At 37.1% G+C, this 23,079-nt stretch overlaps 1 protein-coding gene and 1 long non-coding RNA gene across 2 annotated transcripts in view; both read left to right on the forward strand.

Moving 5' to 3' along the window:
• Positions 1 to 23,079, forward strand: part of LOC149840374 (N-alpha-acetyltransferase MAK3-like) — a gene marked incomplete at its 5' end in the record, with an annotated part of 53,335 nt that overhangs the window by 6,243 nt on the left and 24,013 nt on the right. The window lies entirely within an intron of this gene.
• LOC149840375 (uncharacterized) lies at positions 17,803 to 19,299 on the forward strand. The gene is made up of 2 exons (XR_016431392.1): positions 17,803 to 18,615; positions 18,692 to 19,299. It is a non-coding gene; the product is annotated as an uncharacterized LOC149840375 (long non-coding RNA).

The raw sequence follows: 23,079 nt of genomic DNA on the forward strand, positions 1-23,079 counted from the left end.
TGCAAGAGAAAGTTAGAACTACAAAACAAGGGGATATGAGCATCCAAGATTACTATAGTGCTTTAAACCCTTTGTGGGATGAATTGGCTCTTTTAGAGCCTAAATGGGTGGTTATGGAGGATGTTGAGCTTAGACAAAAACAAATGGAACAAGATAAATTGTTTCAATTTTTATATGGGCTTCGTCCCGAATTTGAACAAGTGAGATCCTCACTACTTCATAGATCCACTCTTCTTCCATTAGAGGATGTCATTGCCGAAATTACTCAAGAAGAGACTCGACATGACATGAGTAAAAGCATCGATGAAGTTCTTGCCGTATCTAAACTCAACGACCATGTTAAAGCATACACGCCACCTCATTTTGGAAAACAAGGGAATGGTGGAAGGAAGATGATCATATGTCATCATTGTTATGAGCCGGGACATATCAAACCCGCATGTTCAAAATTAAATGAGACTTTCAAGCCTAAGGTGGCTTCCGTTGAGGAATCCTCCACTAAAGAAGATGAAGGCAAAAACGGGGATCTCAAGGACACTCTTGGTCAAATATCCATGGCTCTCCAACAACTCTTAAAGGCTACTTCCTCCACCTCCGGTGTCGTCATTGCCTCTTCATCACCTCCCAGTATGTATTCTTGGATTTTAGATTCCGGAGCTTCTTTTCACATGACTCTCCATGAAAATGCTTTAACCAACGTATGCACCAATTCAAAAATATCTTGTGTCTCTACGACCGATGGAACTTTTCTCAAAATAAATGGAATTGGAACGCTAGATCCTAAAAATTGTCAAAACTTTTTTGTTCCAAAAGTAAGAATAGTTCCTAAACTAAATCTCAACATTTTTTCCATCTCTCAAATTGCCGACCATGGATGTGAAATATCTTTCTCATCTCAAGGGTGCTTTGTGTAGGATCTTCAGTTCGGGAATCGGATTGGGCAAGGCCATAGAAATGGAGATCTTTACTATATGGATCACTTGACACTCCCTACAAACTGTTTTTGTACTTATGTCCAAGATAAAAGTATTGAAACTTGGCATAAAAGACTTGGACATCCAAGTTATTCTAAAATGTATCTTTTTTCTTTTGAAAACAAGTTTTGTAAAGAAAAAGATATCAATTACAAATATTGCATTTTTGGAAAAATGAAGTATGTTTCATTTCCTACAAGAACCTTTATTTCAACTAGACCTTTTGAATTTGTGCATTCCGATGTATGAGGACCATCTCCGGTTTTATCTAAATGTGGTTATTCATACTGTGACCTTTATTGATGATTATACTAGATATGTATGGATTTATTTTCTTAATCTCAATTCGTAAGTCTTTACCTTTTTTAAAGAATTTTGTGCGAAAATTCAAAATCAATTCCAAAGTCACATTCATTCTTAGATCCGACTCCGGAGGAGAATACCTATCAAATGAATTTCAAATATATTTAAAACAATATGGCATTTGTCATCAGAGATCATGTCCAAGAACTCCACAACAAAACAGTCTAGCAGAAAGAAAACATAGGCATATCTTAGAAACCACTAGATCATTATTTATTTCTAAAAACATTCCTAAAAATTTTTGGGCCGAAGTCGTGTTAACCTCCACTTAATCAATCAAATGCCGTCCTCAAAATTAAATAATATCTCTCTTTATAAAAAACTTTTTAAAATTACACCAGATTTCAATCGTCTTCGTATTTTTGGATGTAAATGCTTTGTTCTTTTACATAAAAGAGATAAATTATCACCAAAGGCAATTGAACGTGTATTCTTAGGATACGGTGAAAATAAAAAAGGCTATAGATGTTTTGATTATAAAAACAATAAGTTATATGTCTCAAAAGATGTAACATTTTTAGAAGATGAGAACATATTCGAAATATTAGACAAATAAAATGAAATTGAATATATGTTTTTAAACGATCTTTTAGAAGATACAAATGATGAATCTTTAAGTCATTCAGAAATATTAGAAAACACACATAATATTGAAACATCACCAACTAATGGTGACAATTTACAAGTTTACACCCGACGTGAGCAAGAGAAACCTATTAGTGCTTTAGAAAAATTCTTGCGGCTTAATGAACCTCTAGAAGAAACTTCCCTAAGGCGCTCCTCTAGAGAATCAATTCCACCTAATAGGTTTGTTTTATATGAATCTTTCTCGCCAAATTATCAAGCTTGTCTAATAGCCTTACATTCGTACCATGAGCCTTCTCATTGTAATTAAACAAAAAATATATCACATTGGATTAAAGCAATGAGGGTAGAACTAGATGCCTTAAAGAAGGCTAAAACTTGGGAATTAGTTCAACTTCTTCCAAATAAAAAAGCTATTGGATGTCGTTGGGTTTACAAAGTCAAGACAAAAAGTGATGGTTCCTTAGAACGATATAAAGCAAGATTAGTGGCTAAGGGATACTCACAAGAATACAATATTGATTATGAGGAACTTTTGCCCCCGTTGCTCGAATGACTAGTGTCTGAACCTTAATTATTGTAGTATCATCTAAGAAATGACCTATATTTCAATTAGATGTTAAAAATGCCTTTCTTAATGGTCAATTAAATGAAATATATATGGGCCCTCTACCCGGAATTACTCTTGAACAAGGTCAAACCCTTAAATTATTAAAAGTTTTGTATGGTCTTAAACAAGCCCCTAAGGCTTGGTATGATAAATTTAATGTTATTATGATCAAGTTGGGATTTCGTTCTTGTTATACTGACACTGATCTCTTTGTTAAAAGTGCAGGTAATAGTATTGTTATTCTTTTGCTTTATGTTGATGATATGATCATCACAGGAAATGATGAAAGTGGTATTATTGATGTTAAAAATATGTTAAAAGATAACTTTGATATGTCTGATTTAGGTTTCCTCGGATATTTTATTGACATTGAAGTTGCATACTCTCCTCGATGGTATATATTATCACAGATGAAGCTTGCTACAGATATATGTTCCAAATCTGGAATTTCAGATGACAAAAAGGCGAAGACTCCAGAGGTTATCAATGCTAAACTAGGGTTGGAGGATGGGGTTCTACTGGATGATCCTACACCCTACAGACAACTCATTGGATCTCTCACCTATCTGACCATCACCGGGCCAGACATCGTTCACGCTGTTCACTCTGCCAGCCAATTTCAGCATGCTCCTACAATTGTGCATATGAGTGTTGTGCTTCAGATTATTTGCTACATCAAAAACACTCTAACTAAAGGGCTATAATTTCTATCCTCACTCTCGTTATTAAATTTGCTTGCCTATACTAATGCTGACTGGGGAGAAAACCCAAATGATCGAATCTCAACTACTGTTTTTTGTGTCTTTTTAGGGGATTTGCTAATTGCTTGGAGATGCAAGAAACAACAGAAAGTCTCCTTATCATCTATTGAGGCTGAGTATTGGGCTATGACAACCACTACAATGGAACTTGTGTGGCTTCGAAGTCTTCTTCAAGATATGAGAGTTGAAATTTTCGGTGTCTCGAAGCTTTGCTGTGACAACAAAAGTGTCATCTATATTGCTAGCAATCACACCTTCCATTAGTGGACCAAACATATAGAAATGGATTGTCACTATGTTCGTGATGAGTATCTTTGTGGGACTGTTACACTGCCATATGTCACATCCGAATATCAGCTCGCAGACTTTTTTACTAAAGCACTTCCTGCTTCTCGCTTCTTGTTTCTCTTTGGCAAACTTTCGATCATCTTCCCGTAAAGTTTGAGGGGGGGTGTTAAAATATATGTATTAATACATAAATATACATATATGTATTTCTTCCAATACACCATAATACCCGATAGGGGTATTATGGTCATTTTACACAATACCCGATAGGGGTATTTATTTTTCTTCTTTTCTTTTTTGTATTTCTTTTCTTTTTTGTATTTCTTTTCTTCTTATTTTTTTATTTTTTATTTTCTTTTTGAAGCCACATAGGGGGGCCCACCAATGGAGTCGTTGGGGCCCCCAACGATTACAAATGTGACCGTTGGGGGCTCCCAACGACTCTATTGGGAGCCCCCTTGTGGTCCCTTGAAGTGTATAAATAGGGGCTTTCCCCCCTTGTGTTTGGTATTGCTTTTGAGAGCTCCTCTTTAATAAAAAAAGCATTTATTTTATGTGTGTAGCCTTGTTAGAAGGCCTTTCGTATTATCCCTTAGTGGATCTCTTCTTTGTGCCTTTGTGCTAAGTCCATTGCTGGACATTGTGAATGCATTTACATTCTTGATTCTTCTGCATACTTCATTACAATTGATTCATAAGTGGTTCTTTGTGGGTTGATTGTGTTCTTGTAAGCCCCATAAGAGGCTCTCATTTGCTTTTGTTTTTATTTCATTACAAAGATAAATGTAGTATTATGGTTTAGTTACAGAGGTGTACTTGGCTATACTTATCAATGCTTCCTTTGTATCATTTTTGTTTTCTAGGGATACCTATTAGCTAAGTCACAGGGACTCGGCAAAACAGGTGCCGCACCCGCGTCGACGCGATGCGACGCGGGTGCGGCACCGGGTGCGGTCAACACGACCCTGGGTGCGATCAACGCACCGAGGGTCATTTTTGTTCACTTTTTGGCGTTGAAAAAAAATCCCCGATGAAAAAGAAGATTAGGGCAAAAAAAAAATTTGCCCCTAATCTCTCCTCTCCTCTCCCCCTGAGCTCGAGCTCTCTCCTATCGACGCCCCAGCTCCACCTCCCAGGATCCTCCTCTCGACTCCTCCTCTCCTTTCGCAGGTATGTACCCTCTCTCGCACTCTTCTTGTGTCAGCAGGGGAGGGGCCGAGCCCCCCCCCCCCTCTCACTCTCTTGTTGGGTCGGCAGGGGAGGGGTCGAGCACCCCCTTCCCTTCTCGCTCTCTTGTTGGGTCGACAGGGAAGGGCCCCCCCCCCCCCCCTCTCGCCCTCTTGTTGGGTCGACAGGGGAGGGGTTGAGTCCCCCCTGCTCCCTCTGTTTTCGGCAGGGGAGGGGCCAAGCCCCTCTCGCTCTCTTGTTGGGTCGGTATGGGAGGGGATGAGCCCCCCTTCTCCCTGTGTTTTCGACAGGGGGAGGGGGTCTAGTATAATTGATTTGAAAATTTTAATGTATTTTTTTTTGTCTATTTTCAGGATAAAAATGACGGATAAAGAGAAAGAACTTGCGTCATCCTCATCCCAACATGTGAGTTCTGCTGCTAGTTTTGCTGATAGTTGCAGTGAGATTGATGATGTGGGGCCACTATGGGTACATGTAGATAAATTTGCAAAAACTGGAGAAGGAGGTGGTGGAAACAAGAGATTTTGATGCAAGCTCTGCGAAAGAGATTTTGTTGGGTCTTACACAAGAGTGAAGGCTCATTTGTTGAAGATACCAGAACATGGCATTTAAGCTTGCAAAAAAGTTGATGAGGCAATGCGAAGATAATACAAGAAAATACAAGAAGAATATGAGAAGAGAAAGGCAATGGCTGATTCTTCTGCAGTTAGCGTGTCATTTGCAAGCCACCAAGAAGATACTGAAAAAAAAAGAAAAGTCAATGTAGGAGGTAGATGAACGATACAAGCAACATTCAATACATATGGAAGAGAAGAATTGGATAAAAAAGTTGGGAGGTATTTTTATTCTGGTTTACTCTCATTTAATGCGGCTAGAAATCCTTATTTGAAGGATCTAGTAACATCCTTGGCAAATTGTAATTTGAGTGGTTATGTGCCTCCAAGTTCAGAAAAAATACGAACGACACTTCTTGCAGAAGCGAGGGCAAATATGGAGAAGTTGCTAGAGATTAAAAAATATTCATGGGAGCAAAATGGAGTTTCTATTGTGTCTGATGGATGAACATATATTCAAAGGCGTCCATTAATCAATTTCATTGCTTGTTCGCTTAGTGGCCCAATATTCTTGAAAGCAGTCGATGCATTTGAGGAATATAAAAATGCGGAGTATTTGAAGGGATTGTTTATAGAAGTGATAAAAGAAGTGGGTGATCAGAAAGTGGTACAAATCATTACAGACAACGCTTCAGTTTGTAAAAGTGCAACGTTGAGTTTGGAGAGTGAGTACCCTCATATTTTTTGGACTCCCTGTGTAGCACACAATTTAAATCTAGCCCTAAAGAGCATCTGCAACCCCAAAGAAGAAGAAAATTCACAAGCATATGCTTTATGTTTATGGATTGAAGATTTAGAAAGAAATGTCAAAAGCATTAAGAATTTTGTTGTTAACCATCATCGTGCTAATGCTATATTTAATAGGCATTCTGATTTAAAATTGTTGAAGGTCGCTGAAACACGTTTTGCGTCCATCATTGTGATGATGAAGAGGATTAAAAGAGTGAAGAATGCTTTGATTAATATGGTGACTGATGAAAATTGGACATTCTATCGTGCTGATGATGATATCAAGGCTCTAGAAATTAAAAAATTCATTCTTGATGATGAGTTTTGGGACAGAGTGGTATACTTCCTTCAATTTACCCAACCTATTTGGGAAATGTTAAGAGAAGTTGATAAGGATGAGCCCATGCTTCACAGAGTTTATGAAATATGGGATAATATGATTGAAAAAATACAAGCTATAGTTTTCAAGCATGAAGAAAAAAAATCTGTATTGGATGATTCCGATTTTTTTAATCATATTCATTCAATTTTAGTCAGAAGATGAGATAAGAGCAACACTCTTTTGCATTTCATGACACATTCTCTTAATCCAAAATATTATGCAAATAAGTGGCGGGCTGGTGGTATTGGTCGTATCCCTCCAAATTTAGACCCAGAGCTATCAATACATAAAAATATGTGTATGACAAGACTTTTTCCAGAAGCATATCTTCTACATCAAGTCACACAAGAGTTTGGAAAATTTTCATCTTCAAGATTATATTGACCGACATTATTCGCGAGAGAAGAAGATAATATAGATCCTATCACATGGTGATCAACATTTGGATCAAAAACACCTCTTCTCCAACGTCTTGCATTAAGATTGCTATCGCAGTCTGCTAGTTCATCTTATTGTGAAAGAAATTGGAGCACATATTCTCAAATCCACAACATGAAGAGAAACAAACTCACTAGCAAACGTGCAAAGGATTTAGTATATGTTCATTCAAATCTTCGATTACTTTTGCGAAGCAATGATGAATACAGGTACTAATTTGCTCTTAGTTATTTGATTATTTCTTAGTTTTCATTTAAATATACTTGAATTGTATTTATCATTTTCAAATTGGGTTTGTAACGCAGACAAGAAACATCCAAATTTTGGGATGTAAACCCAGAAGAGTGTGACTTCGAGGGAGAACATGATTTCAACATAACAAACATGGATTTAACTGAGCCCAATATTCCTTCTAATGGTGCATTTGATGATGAAGAAGAAAATTATTAACATCCATTACTTCATCAGGATATACTTTGGTATGTAATTTAGTTCTTTTATGCTTTACTTATTTGATTGATATTTAGGTCGATTTATGTAATTGCTTTACTTATTTGATTGATAATTTGATATTTAGGTTGATATACTGCATGCATGATAAATGATATTATGACAATGTTAACGGTTAAACTGTTAAAAGTTCAAAATTATATATATATATATATATATATATATATATATATATATATATATATATATATATATATATATATATATATATATATTTGCCCCTGCCGCACCCCCGCACCTGGGTTTTTTGGAAGTGTCGCATCCCCGCACCCATGTGACATAGCCTATTAGGTATTTAGTATTTATATTAAATATACTTAAATGTATACTTGTAAGGTTAGAATAAGTATTTTTTAATTTGTATTTATATGTTTGTTTTTAGTCATATTTAATGACTAATATTTTTGTGATTTTTATTTTTGGTCAAACTGTTTTGAATCTTGATCAAGCTAGTTGATCGACGCGGGTGCGTCGACCTTATAGCCGAGTCAGTGTGACTTAGCATATAGGTTAGTTTTTTATTTGCATTAGTTTACTGCATATAGGTTAGCTGTTCTAATTAGTTTATTTCAGCAGTATAGTTTAGGTTTTTAATTTTTCTAAAAGAAAACAAAAAAAGAACTCTCACATTAAAAATCAGATCTGCTGACAGATCTGATCAAATCTGTCAGCAGACCAGGCCTGCCGAATGTCTAGTATGATCAGGCTGTCGATCTGCAGCCTGATCTGACTTTATCCGAATCAGATCAGTCTGCCCTGATCTGTCGAGCGTCGAGCCAGACCAGGCCGACTAGATCAGTCTACTAATCTGCTAGCCCTATCTGTAGTTCATCCTTTAGCAGGGCACGGCTGAACCTGATTTGTGTGCTTTAATTGTTTTATTTATTTTATTTTTGTTAGTTTAGTGATAGATTAGTGGTTTATTAATTTTTCTGGTATTAGATTAGCATAGTAGCTCATGGTTTTGCTGCTTATTGAGTTACAAATAACAAAAAAAAAAATCTGGTTTTGGAAATCGTCATTGGGCAAACCGTGTGCTAAATAAATTTTTTTGTTTAGACTTTTCCTTTCTTTAGATTTAGAAGCATATAGATTTTTGTTTTTAGATTCAATTCAGTTGTTAGTATATTGCAACTAACCGTAACTAGAATAGATAGTCTAGTTGCTTTTGTTCTTGTGTGGTTTTGAGTTTTGCAGGTGGGCGTGAACTTCTTGATTTCTAGTGGGAGGCGATAGCGATAAGCATATCAGGGCCATACACGCGCGAATAACAGGAGCTAGATTGCGAGCAAACGCGGACCTGCGATTTTTATTTTCTTATTTTTGCAATTAACCGTAACTAGAATAGATAGTCTAGTTGTTTTTGTTCTTGTGTGGTTTTGAGTTTTGCAGGTGGGCGTGAACTTCTTGATTTCTAGTGGGAGGCGATAGTGATAAGCATATTAAGGCCATACACACGCGAATAACAGGAGCTAGATTGCGAGCAAACGAGGACCTGCGATTTTTATTTTCTTATTTTTGCAACTAACTGTAACTAGAATAGATAGTCTAGTTGCTTTTGTTCTTGTGTGGTTTTGAGTTTTGCAGGTGGGCGTGAACTTCTTGATTTCTAGTGGGAGGCGATAGCGATAAGCATATAAGGGTCATACACGCACGAATAACAGGAGCTAGATTGCGAGCAAACGAGGACCTGCGGTTTTTATTTTTTTATTTTTTAGGGCATTAGGCCATTTAATTAATCTGGGTTGTAATAATTTTATTTTCGCTCAAATATTTGTAATAGGTTTAATTGTGCTTTGTTTACTTTTAAAGCAATAAAGATTGTTTTGTTTGGAATACGAGGTTTTAACCCATTCTCTGAGTTTGACCCGGACTTCACCAATAGTGTAAACCAGTTATCTAGAATTTGATGCACAGTTTACACTGACCATTTTTATTGAAAATCCCTTTTAAAAAAAATACTATTAAGAAAAGTTGCATCGTGGGCCAAGATTAGAACATCCAAGTATGACGTGAGTGGTGTGTGATGTCAATATTGCAAGGAGATGGGGAACACGAAGAAGTCATGTTCAACACTAAAGAGGAAGAATATGAAGATGGGTGGAAGTGCTTCTATGTCTGGTAGAGAGAGGAGTGCAGGGAAGGATGATGAAAACATATCTACGGTTGTCTCCTCCTCTGATGTGTTTTCTTGGCAAACTTATGACTCAGACTCAGATTGCCCAATCCTTGATTCGTGAGTCAGCTGAAGAGGAGTTAGGACTCAATATTTTATAGTGTAAGCACATGAATAAGACATGAAAATAATCAAACTTCAAGCTGTAAAATAACTAAAATAAGCACATTATGTCAACAGTTAAGCTAAAGAAGCATATAACTATACATGATCATTAACATTTTTCATTGAACAATGTTAGATTCTTCATAACAAGTGCCTTTGTATAACAATTGTGCAGTAAAACCATAAAATGCATGATAAAAAGTTTATAATAGGCATTAGGATAAGCAACCCTGGTGGCCGATCCGAGTTGACTCGGGCGATTCTCGAGTCGACTTGGGTTTGCCAACTATGTTCCAAACTCAATCAACTGATGCAACAAGTCTAACATCTTCTTTCACTATCAGTCTCATCCAATTCAACTTCTTCTGGTAGTTGTGTTTATGCAGCTATCCCTAGTATTAGTTTTGGTTGGTTGATAGACTCAGGAGCATTATGTTATATGACCTGATTAGTCTATACTAGCCAATTGTAGGTCATGTAGTGGTGTCTTTCACATAACAGATGACTCTTATGAATCTCTAAAGTTGGCTAAATTACTTTTGATTCATATCTTTCTGAAAAACTCAATGTATATGAAGTTTTCTTGGTTCCTTCCCTTGTCATGAACTTACTTTATGTTAGTCAACCTATGTCACATGGGTGCGGGTGCGGGGGTGCGACACTTTAAAAAACCTTGGGTGCGGCAAGGCAAAAATGTAATATATATATATATATATATATATATATATATATATATAATTTTGAAGTTTTAATTGTTAACATTGTCACAATTTAACAGTTAACATTGCCATAATATCATTCATCATGCATGCAATATATCAACCTAAATATCAATCAAATAAGTAAAGCAAAAAATAACTAAATTACATACCAAAAGTATATCCTACAATGTATATGACAAAAATAGGGAGGGGCTCGGCCCCTCCCCTGCCAACCCAACAAGAGAGCGAGAGGGAGCAGGGGGGGGGGGGGGCTCGGCCCCTCCCCTGCTGACCCAACAAGGGAGCGAGAGGGTACCTACGACGAGGGAGAGGAGGAGGTAGCGTCGGGCTCCCCTGCGAGACGTCGGGAGGAGAGGAGGCGAGTGAGAGGGCGGAGCTGCGCGGGAGAGGATTGGAGAGGATTAGGGCAAAACAAATTTGCCCTAATCCTCTTTCGCAACTTCTTTTGATCGGGCAACAAATTTTTTTTATGTTAAAAAATTGGATGAAAACAACCCTGGGTGCATTGACTGCACCTAGGGTCGTGTTGACCGCACCGAGTGCCGCACCCGCGTTGCGTCGCGTCGACGCGGGTGCGGCACCTGCTTTGCCGAGTCCTTGTGACTTAGTAGTCAACTTACTCAATTCAATTGTTATGTAACTTTTACTCTCGATTGTTGTTTTGTGCAAGATCGATCATCAGGGAAGAAGATTGAGACTAGGCATAGACAAGGTTATCTATACTTGACCATTTGGATTAGAATCCTGGTGGAGCAAATATGCGGAGTGTAAGTGATGCAGTTTTATGGCATCATCGTCTTAGCCATGTGTCTAGTTCTAGGCTACAATGTATGTTGTCCTTAAGGGTCTTGGGTAGTAAGTGTACTTACAGTGTGTTTGATGATGTTAGGTGTTGTGAGAGTTGTAGGTTGTTTAAAAATCATGTTCTCCCTTCGGTCTAATAGCCTTTTTGAGATTGTTCGCTCTCATGTTTGGGGTCTATCCCTAGTGATGGCAAAAAGGTTGATCCATGTATTTTATGATATTTATTGATGATTTTACCAGATATACATGGATATATTTTATGAAAATCATAAGTGAATTATTTGATATTTTTAAAAAAATTTATGTGTATGTTGAGACTCAATTTTCAGCTAAGGTGAAGACCATGCGCTTTAGATTCAGGGGGAGAATATATGGGGTATAACATGCGTGAATTCTTAATAAAAAAAATGCATGGTGACAAAATGGAGTGATAGTGGTAGAAAAAAAAAATAGGCATATCCTGGGGACCACTAGAGCTTTGTTGTTTTGGCATGCCCAAGTAGTTCTGGGCAGAGGTCGTGGGAGTTGTAGTCTATTCGATAAATCGGATGCCATCCAAGGTTATTGCAAAGAATTCATCATATAAGAGGTTGTTTGGCAAAAAAACTAATTATTACTTATTGAAAGTGTTTGGTAGTACTTGTTTTGTATTTTTTCCTCCCCAACAAAGAGATAAGTTGTCTCCCAAGTCAGGCAAATGTTGTTTTATTGGATATCCTTAAGAGCATAAAGGCTAGATATGTTTTGATACTATGAGCAAGAAGGTTTAGACTTCTCTAGACATGTAGGATTCTTGGAACACCTACCATATTACAAGAATAATTATCAAGTTGAAAGTTTTGAGTCTACAATTTCCTTCTTGGTACCATTCTCAAAAGATGTAGTGAAAGATAAGGAATGAGTTACTTATAATAGAAGGTCATTAGGTGTCCCTTAGTCATTTCTTGAGCAACATGATCAGAAAGGCGAATCTATGCTACAACAAAGTCCAAATGCCTTCCAGGTCGATCCTAGTGAGCAAGAACTTGTACCTTCTCTCATTCTACATGTGCCTAGAAGCTCTAGGCCTTTTATTCTTCCTCATTTTGTTTCTTATGAATCTTTCTTTGCTACTCATCACACTTTCTTAGCTATGATTCAGTCCTATAATAAGCCAAAATCTTATGTTAAAGCTATGTTGGAGCCCGAGTGGCAAAAGATCATGTTATAAGAGTTAAGAGGCATTGGAGAGAATGAAAGCATGAAAATTAGTCAAATTGCCAGAAGGGAAGAATGTAATTGGATGTAAATGGGTATATAAAATCAAGACTACTAATGGTTCGATAGAAAGATATAAGGTTCAACTTGTGGCGAAGAGTTATAGTCAGCAGTATGGGATAGATTTTGCTGAGACTTTTTCCCATATTGCTCATATGACAACCATCAGGACCTTGTTAGCAGTTGCAACTGTAAGAAGTTGAGACTTGTGGCATCTAGATATCAAAAATGCTTTTTTGAATTGTGATTTGACCGAGAAAGTATACATGGAATTGCCTCAGGGAGTCGTTGACAAGGAGGGTAGAGTGTAGAAGTTAAAGAGAGTTCTGTATGGGTTGAAGCAAGCTCTAAGGGCTTGGTTTGATAAGTTCAGCACTTCAGTTACAAGATTGGGTTTTAAGCAGAGTGATCTAACATTATTTGTAGCATCCTCTACTCAAGGGCAGTGTATAATTTTTGTTGATGATATTATAATTGAGGAGGATGATAAAGTCATGATTGATAATGTGAAATCTCAGTTGACAAAGAACTTTGAAATGAAAGACTTGAGAAAGTTGAAATACTTCTTGGGGCTAGAAGTTGCACTCTCTGAGAAGGTATTTGTTGATGCGACAAAAGTATATAGTTGAGTTGATAGGTAAAGCTAAGTTGACAGAAGACAAGAAGCAGGTGAACACTCCTATGGAATCCAACTACAAATTAAACCATTCATATGTTGAACTTCTTGATGGTATATAGCAGAGTTACCGGAAACACCTATGTATAAGGGGAAGCTCCCCGAGACGCATTTCAGAAGCGCGAAACGCGGCGCTTCCGAAATGCACAGGGAAGCGCACGTAAAAAAGAAGAAGTGTGTCCCCCTTTAAAGGGAAGTGCGTCCCCCTTTAAAGGGGGACGCACTTCTCTTTATAGGGGGACGTGTCTCCCTTTAAAGGGAGACGCGTCCCTCTTTTAAAGGGACGTGTTTCCCTTTAAAGGAAAACGTGTCCCCCTTTAAAGGGAATCACGTCCCCCTTTAAAGGGGGACGCATTTACGAAATACCAATTTTACCCTTTTTCAAAACGAAAATGACACGTGAAAAACAAGAAACTAAAAAAAAATCTGAAAAAGGGCAAAACAGACATTTTAAAAAAATCGTGAAAACTTAAGAACGAAGTTTTGCTTTTTCACCCGACTCCTCTCTCTCTCTCTCTCTCATTTTCGGCCACCGGCGACCTCCGCCGACGGGCGACCTCCGCCGACCGGCGACCTCCGCCGACCGGCGACCTCCGACGATCGGCGACCTCCGACGATCGGCGACCTCCGACGATCGGCGACCTCCGACGATCTACGACCTCCGACGATCTGCGACCTCCGACGATCTGCTACCTCCAACGATCGGCGACCTCTGACGATCGGCGACCTCTGACGATCGGCGACCTCCTCCTTTGTTGACATCCGAAGACCTCGATCGACGTTGGCAATGTCTCTGTTCAGGTATGTTCCTCTCTCTTCCAGTGACGCCCGGCGACCTCTCGATTCGCTCAAGGTCATCCAAAATTTGTTGTGAGAGGAACAGAGGCGTACGCCTCAGGTACTGAGGCGTACGCCTCTGACAACAAATGCGATGAGGCGAAGCGAGGCGTTAAGCCTGCGCTTCGCCTCTGAGGCATACGCCTCAGGTACTGCACAACATTGGTTCGGGGGCAGCATCCCCAAATTTTTTTTGACATAAAATAAAAAATGGCTACAATTATTAATAAAAAACTATTTCATATGGGCAAATCGAACTATTTGCTGCAGTCAGGGCTGGGTAGGACTGGGTTGGGCTACAAAAATGGATAAAAATCTATTTCATATGGAATCAGGGCTGGGCTAGCCGGCTAGGACTGGGCTTTTAAAAAAAATTAACTGTTATGGTAGCCTCCCGAAACAGTTATTTATTTTTTTATTTTTTAAAAGCCCAGTCCTAGCCCAGCCCTGATTCCATATGAAATAGATTTCTATCCATTTTTGTAGTCCAGCACAATACCCAACGTCATTTTTTTTTTAGATAAAATAAAAATGGCTACAATTATTAATAAAAATCTATTTTATATGGACAAATCAAACTATTTGCTGCAGTCAGGGTTGGGCTACAAAAATGGATAAAAATCTATTTCATATGGAATCAGAGCTGGGCTAGGAATGAGCTTTTAAATTTTTTTTTAACTGGACTAGGAGGCCCATATTTTGCTTTGATGAAGAGTTTTTGAGTGATATAGGGCTGGTGTCTGACTTGTGTGGTGTGAGGTTTAGCTTGTGAGTAGAGGTTTGATTCCTTCATTCTCTCTAGAAAGTACATTTAGGGAACAGGGGATTGTTAGAGACTATTTGTTTCATTTTCCCGTTGCAATAACATGATGGTCTTTTTCTTTTGTGTTATCAATATGATGATCATTTATATTCTTATTTGAGTCCCATGAATGAACAATATATTGGTTGAGAAACATTTCACATTTTGTGGTTTAACTGAGTTTATTTGGTTGTCTTTTTTAGAAATAAGGGTTAATGCAATATTTTTTTATCATTCTTGTAGGTTTTAACTTTTAAGTCATTTTGACGATTGCTTGAATCCTGATTCCTGATCAGATTGACTGGATCACTTTTATTATTCTTTTATTGTTGGATATATATGGATTATTGATTTATTGTTTTCAATTTCAAAGTCAATGAAAAACATGTTCTACCTCCACAAGTTGTCTTATGGTTTCATTATGGTGTTTGATCTTGCAGACTTCTAGAATCTATTCTCTCCTTGATCTCTTAAAGTGATTTTGCTTTATGTGAATTCGGAACTTACATGTTGATCAAGTGAACCAAGCATGATAAAAAAAACAAAACAAAAGAGATACTTATAAGTATCCTATAATATATAAAAAATATATTATAGGAAAATTCTTGAATTCATATTATAAAAACATATTATACAAAATGTATACCAAGCATAATTGAGCTTATCATCCCTATTAAGTATGAATTCTTTGATATATCGAGCGTGGGCACACCCAGGCTCGGCTCATTTACTCTATCAGAAGAGTGGGGCAACTAGTATGCTGCACCTAGTTGTTTAAAATTTTAAATAAATATCATTATTGCTAGTAACAGTCGACCAATATGAATTTTGTTTTTCTTCGTTGTTATGTTATCTTATTTTGGCATTTTTTCATAAATGCAAACTTTTGAAAGAACTTTTTTTTTTTAATTTTGTTTGCTTTATCATAGTATATTATAGAATCATAGATCTTTCACCTCCTTAAATGATGTTTATTTATTTGTTTTAGTAATTGGTAAATTATGAGTAATGATTTGTGTTCTTCACTCTCCATCATTTACTGTTAATAATAGCTTTTTAAAAGTGTTTTAGGTTGATTCTGATACTTTTATGATGCAAATATATTTGCATGTTCTTTGCTTCATTAATGACCATCTCAAGCTATGATCACGATAATTCTGATGACGATGACGATTCTTTGTACAATTTGGAGCATGAATCATCTAGTGGTGTTGGGAAGGGCAAGAAGAGGTCTTCTGTTTGTCCATATCAGTTTGAGGACCGAAACGAAAATTGTTTTGATGAGGAAGATGAAGAAGAATATGACTTGGATGACTACTATTCTGAAGATGACCAAGATGATGAACCACCTAGCATGCATAAAACAACAGTGCTATGGCGCCATGTATTGAAACAAAAGAAGAGTGGGCAAGGAAAGCAAGGTGGAACCCAAGTTTTTATGTGCAGGCACTGCAAAAATATTTATCATGGGTCATATACTCGAGTTTTTGCACATCTCATGGGATCTCCAAAGGGACAAAGTGTTGGGATTGCCTTTTGCCTTGTAGTTGCAAAAAATGCAGAATTGGCAAAAAAAATTAAGAGGCAAGTTCGTCGAGTGGAGGTTTCATCAAGTGCATTTGAGTTGAGGAGATCAAGAATTGATACTCCGAAGAAGCCTATTAGTATGACTACATCATCTAGTGGAAGCCAAAAAACAGTTGATATTCGTGATACCTTTAAAAAGGTAGAAAGAGATGATGTAGATCACAAAATTATCAGATTTTTGTGTGCAAATGGCATACCTTTCAATGTACTTCGATCACTATATTGGGAAGAGATGATATCTGCAGTTAGTAAAGTGCCCGGATATAAACCCCCATCATATGAAAAAGCGCGAACAACGTTGCTTGACAATGAGAAAGAGTGTGTTCACAGGGAGTTAAATGAATTTCGAGAAAAGTTTAAGGAGTTTGGAGTTTCCATTGTTTCAGTCGGTTGGACAAATATCAAGAACAAACACTTGATAAATATACTTGCCTCAAACTGTTTTGGCTCAATGTTCTTATATGCAAGCGATTTTTCTAATGTGAAACAGTCAGTTGCAAACATTGTCGAGTTTTTTAAGACGGGATTTAAACTTGTGGGGCCTTCTAATGTAGTGCAAGTGATTACAGACAATGCAGCAAATTGCAAGTTAGCAGGTGAAGAATTAAAACAAACGTACAAGTATATTTTTTGGTCACCTTGTGTTGTGCACACACTTAATTTGATCTTCAAGGATTTGGCACGAGTTTCATTGGTTGGGAGAAACATATTTGCAGAGTAAAAAAATTGTGAAGTATATCACAAATCATTCAAAAGCACTAGCAATCTTTAGAAGCAATGAAAAATTAGAATTAATAAAGATTGCAAAAAAAAGGTTTGCTTCACATTATACTACTTTGAAACGCTTGCTTGATGTGAGAGAGAGCTTAAGGCTCAGAGTAATTTCAGATAGATGGAGCGATTGGAAGCAATCATGCACGGATGAAATTATGAAAAAATGGTTGTTACAACAGAAACAACTGTTCTTGATGAAGAATATTGGGATTCTGTACGTTTAGCATTATTGATTACAAAACCCATCTATAAGATGATTAAATTTTGTGATCAGGAAGGCCCTATAATTAGTGAAGTGTATGAAGGCATGGACAACATGTTGGGGGAAATCAAAGACAATCTAAAAGGACAACCAGATTTATATGAAAAGATTCATAAGATTGTCTCAAATAGATGGGATAGAATGAATGTGTCTCTCCATAGTCTAGCCCACATGCTTACTCCAAAATATTACGAGTCGGAGTATCTCAAAATCCCAACAGCAGGAGGGGTCAAACGAGTTTCTCCTGGTAAAAATTTAATTCTATCTATTTAATAAAGTTTAAAGTTAAAAGTTAAATGAATTTATTATTTTATTATTTCATTTGCATTTTGTTGATATAGTTACTAAACATTTTTTTTTTGCAGAAAAGGATAATGATATCTTAGACGGTGCAATGCTCGCGCTTGAAGTCATATCTTCTGGAAATGAAGAGTTATCTACACTTTATAGGTCACAACTTGTGGCTTTTGCATCAAGAAGTGGAAGATTTAGCCGAAATACAGCACGAATAGATGCATTGAATCCTACAATGTCAGTGCTTAATTGGTGGCATTTTTATAGTGGTGATACACCGGAGTTGAGAGCATTAGCCATTAAGGTTTTATCTCAACCTATTAACACATCTTCTGCAGAAAGAGTGTGGAGCACCTATAATTACATTCACAATGTTAAAAGAAATAGGCTCAATGAAGATCGTGCTGATACCTTAGTGTATATTCATTCCAATCTTCGATTGATTGACAGGTATAATTAAACTGTGTTGTACTTTTGTTTTAGTATTTTTTTCTCTTTTTTTATCATTGATTGTTTATTAGCATTCATATTTTATATTCTTGTTATAAAAGGTGCAACAATCGCTATAAAGAAGGGCCTAGTCGAAAATGGGATATCAATCCAAAACTTCCTATTGTAGAAGAAAATACGTTGAGATTTGAGGATATGCGATGGAGAGATTTGGATGATAGTGCACAACAATCAAGCACTATTTCCAAATCCATACATAAAGATGCACAACCAAGAGCTCCATTACCTCCAATAATTATACGTACAAATGAAGTTGAAGAGGATACAAATCAATCCATCAGAGCTAGTAGAACTGCAGATATACAAGAGCGACCATCAGTTCCTCATGGTCGGATTGATCGTTTCTTTAGCCGGAGACCTAGGCAAGGTATGTTGATATTGTGTTTTTTATATTTTAAATTATGGTTTTTGAACATTTTAATTTTTTAACGTATTCATTATAGGAAATGAAGGAAGGAGCAGAAGACATGGTCGTGGAGGACAAGATGCACGTGATGATGCAGAAAGTTCGCGATCTATTGCTGACTTGAAGGGGGAAGAGAAAGATGACAGATTAATGAACTCTTGAATTATTATTATTTTTTTTATGATGTAGTTGGAGTAGTCCAACTTAAAAACTTTTATATACAACAAGAATGTGAATTATGATCTTCTTTTGATGTATAATTTTTTAAATGCTTGACAGTTGCAATATGATGCATTTGTTAGATAATTACAACTTATATTATTTATTGTCTATATACATGTTTTATTTTGTCAATGATGACATAAATCTTAGTTTTTGATAAAATAAAAATATATAATTACATTTTTGCTTCACTTTCGATTCTTATTCGCTTCCCTTTCGCTTCTCACTCGAATCCTATGTTGCTTCCTTCTTCGCTTCTTAGGTCGCTTCCGGTTCGCTCCCTAGGTCGCTTCCGAGATGCTTCCTAGGTCGCTTCCGAGACGCTTCCTGGTTCGCTCCTAAGTCGTCCCGCGCTTCCCGCTTCCTAAAATTTTAGAAGTGCCTTGCTTCCCGCTTCCGCTTCCAGTATCGCTTCCGGCTCCCACTTCCTCGACTGGCAACTCTGGTATATAGGCAGTTGGTAAGGAGTTTGATTTATTTAACCATTTCTAGGCCGGATATTACCTCCATTGTGCATGTAGTGATCCTGTTTATGAGTGCACCTAGATCAGTTCACTTGGCAGATGTGCTAAGAATTATATGCATTATGCACTATTCTTTTCTGATTTATCTGCATTAGAGCTGAAAGCATATTGTGATGAAGACTTTCGGGGATCCCATGACCAACACTCTACTACTAGATTTTGTATATTCTTGGGAGACTCCTTGGTATCTTGGAAGAGCAAAAACAACATAGAGTTGCTTTGTCCACAGCGGAAGCAAAATATCACATTATAACCCAAGTCACAACAGAGATTTACATGGTTAAGATGGTTATTGCAAGATACGGAAGTCATTATGGAGAAGGCTACTACCTTGTATTATGACAATCAGAGTGCTATTTATATTTTCAAAAATCTGAAATTTCATGAGAAAACTAAGCACATTGAGATAGATTGTCATTTCAATTCAAAGAGAATCATATCGTTGTCATACATTGGAACTGCTAGTCAAATAGCAGATTGCTTCACTAAGTGTTTGCCCTTGAGGACATTCCAACCATTTCTTTTCAAGCTTGGGATGATTGTGTTTTCATCACCTCAAGCTTGAGGGAAAGTGTAATATGCATCTTACAAATACGTGTATGCTACCCTCATTACGGTGTATATATGTTTATCGTAGAGGGGTATTTCTGTAACATAGCCTTAGGCATTATAGTCAATTATTTTTTTCTTCTTGTGTAACCCTAAGGGGACATCCCCTTTTAAGTTGTAGCCTCTCATTCTTTTAAATCTAATGAAGCTTTGCTATCTTATTCATTGTGCATCTCCTTCTTGCCTCTCTTGTGCATCTTGCTGAACAATGATCATCAGGCGATGGTTTGATTCAGGGTGCAAACCACACAAGGGGCATCTGTTAGCCAAAGATATCTCGAACCGTTGCAATCTGTCAAGGATGAGAAGTCTATCTTCACAACTGAAATGTTGGAAGGGTTGCAACAGGCCACCCAAGGATTGAATTAAGTCTCTTCACCTTATCATTCGAAATATTCATGGGGATGAATTGTGACTTAGTGGTGTTGACCCTCATTCGTACGTTGGACTCAAAATCTGTTAGTGTATCCCACATAGCTTTCAATGACTTGCTAGTAGCACGGCTGAAGAAGATTGCATCGTTTGCATAAAACAGTGAGTGAATGGTAGGAACATATTTGACCAACTTCCGTGCAATCAGTTTCCCACTGCTAACGTCATGCTCTATTTGTCTGCCCAAACATTCCATAACCATGAGGAAGAGGTAGGGGATATGTTATTCCCTTGCTTCAACCTGTGAGAACTGGCAAAGAACTTCCCCAGAGACTGCAGAGGAGGCAGTGCTGATACAGATCATCACTTTATTGGTCCAGTCATTCGGAAAACCAAGAACATGAATGGCCGCTTGGAGAAAACCCCAGTTGATTCTATCATACGGGCTTTAACCATGTCCAGTTTAGGGCATACGGTCAGTGTCCGCCTAGAGGAGATGGGTCTAAGGCTTCATAAGTGAGCAGGATGCTTTCATAAATATTCCGATCCCAAAGGAACGCTCCCTGGCAGCATGATATCACCTGTGTGAGTATTGGCCTCATATGGTCCACCATGACTTTAGTGATCACCTTATATAAGAAATTACAGAGTGATCGGTCTTTTCTCATTGGAGGTGTTCTTCCTCCTTAGGGATGAGCACGATATGGATGTGGTTGAGCTTATACACCAATCTACCTTTCCGGAAAGAGTCTTTTATCGCCCTCATAACGTCTACACCCACCACGTCCCAAAAGATTACCAAGGGTTTTGAGCCATCCGAGCTAAAAACGGCCAGTCTAACCTCTTCATCGGTGACTAGGGTGAGGAGGTAGTTTGCTTCTTCCTCAGAAACCATGGGACCTGATGCCATCCTGTCAAACAGTGGCGGAGCCAGAAGTTTTTTGTTGGGTGGGCAGACTTCAGGTCTAGGGGACAATGCTATGGTCTTGAAGGACGATCCATTTATTTGGACCAGTGGCAGAGCCAAAAAAATTTCGCTGGAGGAACCGTCGTTCGTAGAGAGATAAAACTTAAATAAGCCTTTGAATTAAAATAACAATTGTTACAAACACAAACAACTAAATTTATGAACATAATAAGATAAAACCTTAAATTGTACTTTTAAACTAAAATAAAGATTGTTCACTTAAGAAATACAAACAACTAAATTCATGAAATTTTTACAACGGGCATCTTCTATTTTTTATATTTTGAAAATAATTCATAATTGCATCATCACTAATGGTATCAAATGTCTCCTTCTCTATGTAAGTAACCAAAGCATCATTGATCCATTCATCTCCTATTCTATTACGCAGACGACTTTTGATATTGTTCATAACTGAAAATGCTCTTTCAACACTTGTTGCAACTGGCAGAGTTAATGCCAACTTAATCAATAAATACACGAGAAAATACAATGTGCTTTTAAGTTGCTACCATCATCTCTGCTAGCTCTGCTAAAGATTTTAAACTTGAAAACTGATCACTGTTTTACATTTTTGCAATATGTATGTATATATATATATCCAATTGATTTTCTAAGTCTAATTATGTTTACTCTAGAAAAGTCCTTAGGGTAAAGCTCAGCAAGATAAATCAACTTATCTTTATCAAAAGCAAAAAAAGAATTCTTTGGACTCAAGCATGCCATTGAAAGGAGGAGCTCTGTATTTTCTTCAGTGAAACGATCATTCAACTCTTGAAGTTGTAAATCAATAATAGCATAAAACACATCAATACGATAATGATGCAATATGGTGATCTTTTCAACCTTACATCTTGGTCGTCCTTGAGGTGTATATGAGTCCCCTAGATCAAGAATCAAAATATCAAAACTCTTACAAAATATGGACACTTTGTTTATGAGAGAGTCTCATCCATTGTCTCTCAAACCTTGAAGACACTGTTTTGATGTAGTGACTAAACTCATAGCATTCACAATGTCTTGATCTTTTCGCTGAAGTGCTTGTGAAAGGTCATCAGTTATTCTCAAAACTTTACACATCAAATGTAAGCAAAAAATAAATTCAAAATCTTGCAACTGATATAAAATAATTACATCTGAACTTTTTCCTGAATATGTATCTTCTGCAATGAAATGTAACACTTGAATAACAGAAGAATACATACTGAGTAAATTAGTTCAATCATCGTAATGAGAACCCCACCGAGTATCACCAGGTCGTTTGAAACTTATTTCTTGATTTAATCATCGTCCTGTTTCAAGTTCACCCAATGCAAGTGTTTCAGCAATTCACATAAATTCTGCTTCTCGAATAAGCTCAGATCTCTTGCATGAAGTGAAGAAAAAAGTTGACAACCTGCCTAATATATTGAAAAACACATCAAGCAATGAAATTTTTTTAGCAACACCAACTAATGTCAATTGAAGTTGATGTGCAAAACAATGAATATAATATGGAGATGCATTTTCATGTAATATAAGAATTTTTAATCCATTAAACTCCCCTCTCATATTATTTGCTCCATCATAATCCTGTCCACACAAACTTGATATGCTTAATTTATTCTTACAAAATGCTTCTTCAACTGCTTGTTTGAGTGACATAGAACTTGTTTCAAGAACATGCACAAGAGTAAGAAATCGCTCAACCACTCGACCTTTTTTATTAACCATAAAACAAGTCATTTGTTC

Source organism: Nuphar pumila, chromosome 4, assembly GCF_984573655.1.
Source record: "Nuphar pumila chromosome 4, dmNupPumi1.hap1.1, whole genome shotgun sequence".
In the NCBI taxonomy this organism is placed as follows: domain Eukaryota; kingdom Viridiplantae; phylum Streptophyta; class Magnoliopsida; order Nymphaeales; family Nymphaeaceae; genus Nuphar; species Nuphar pumila.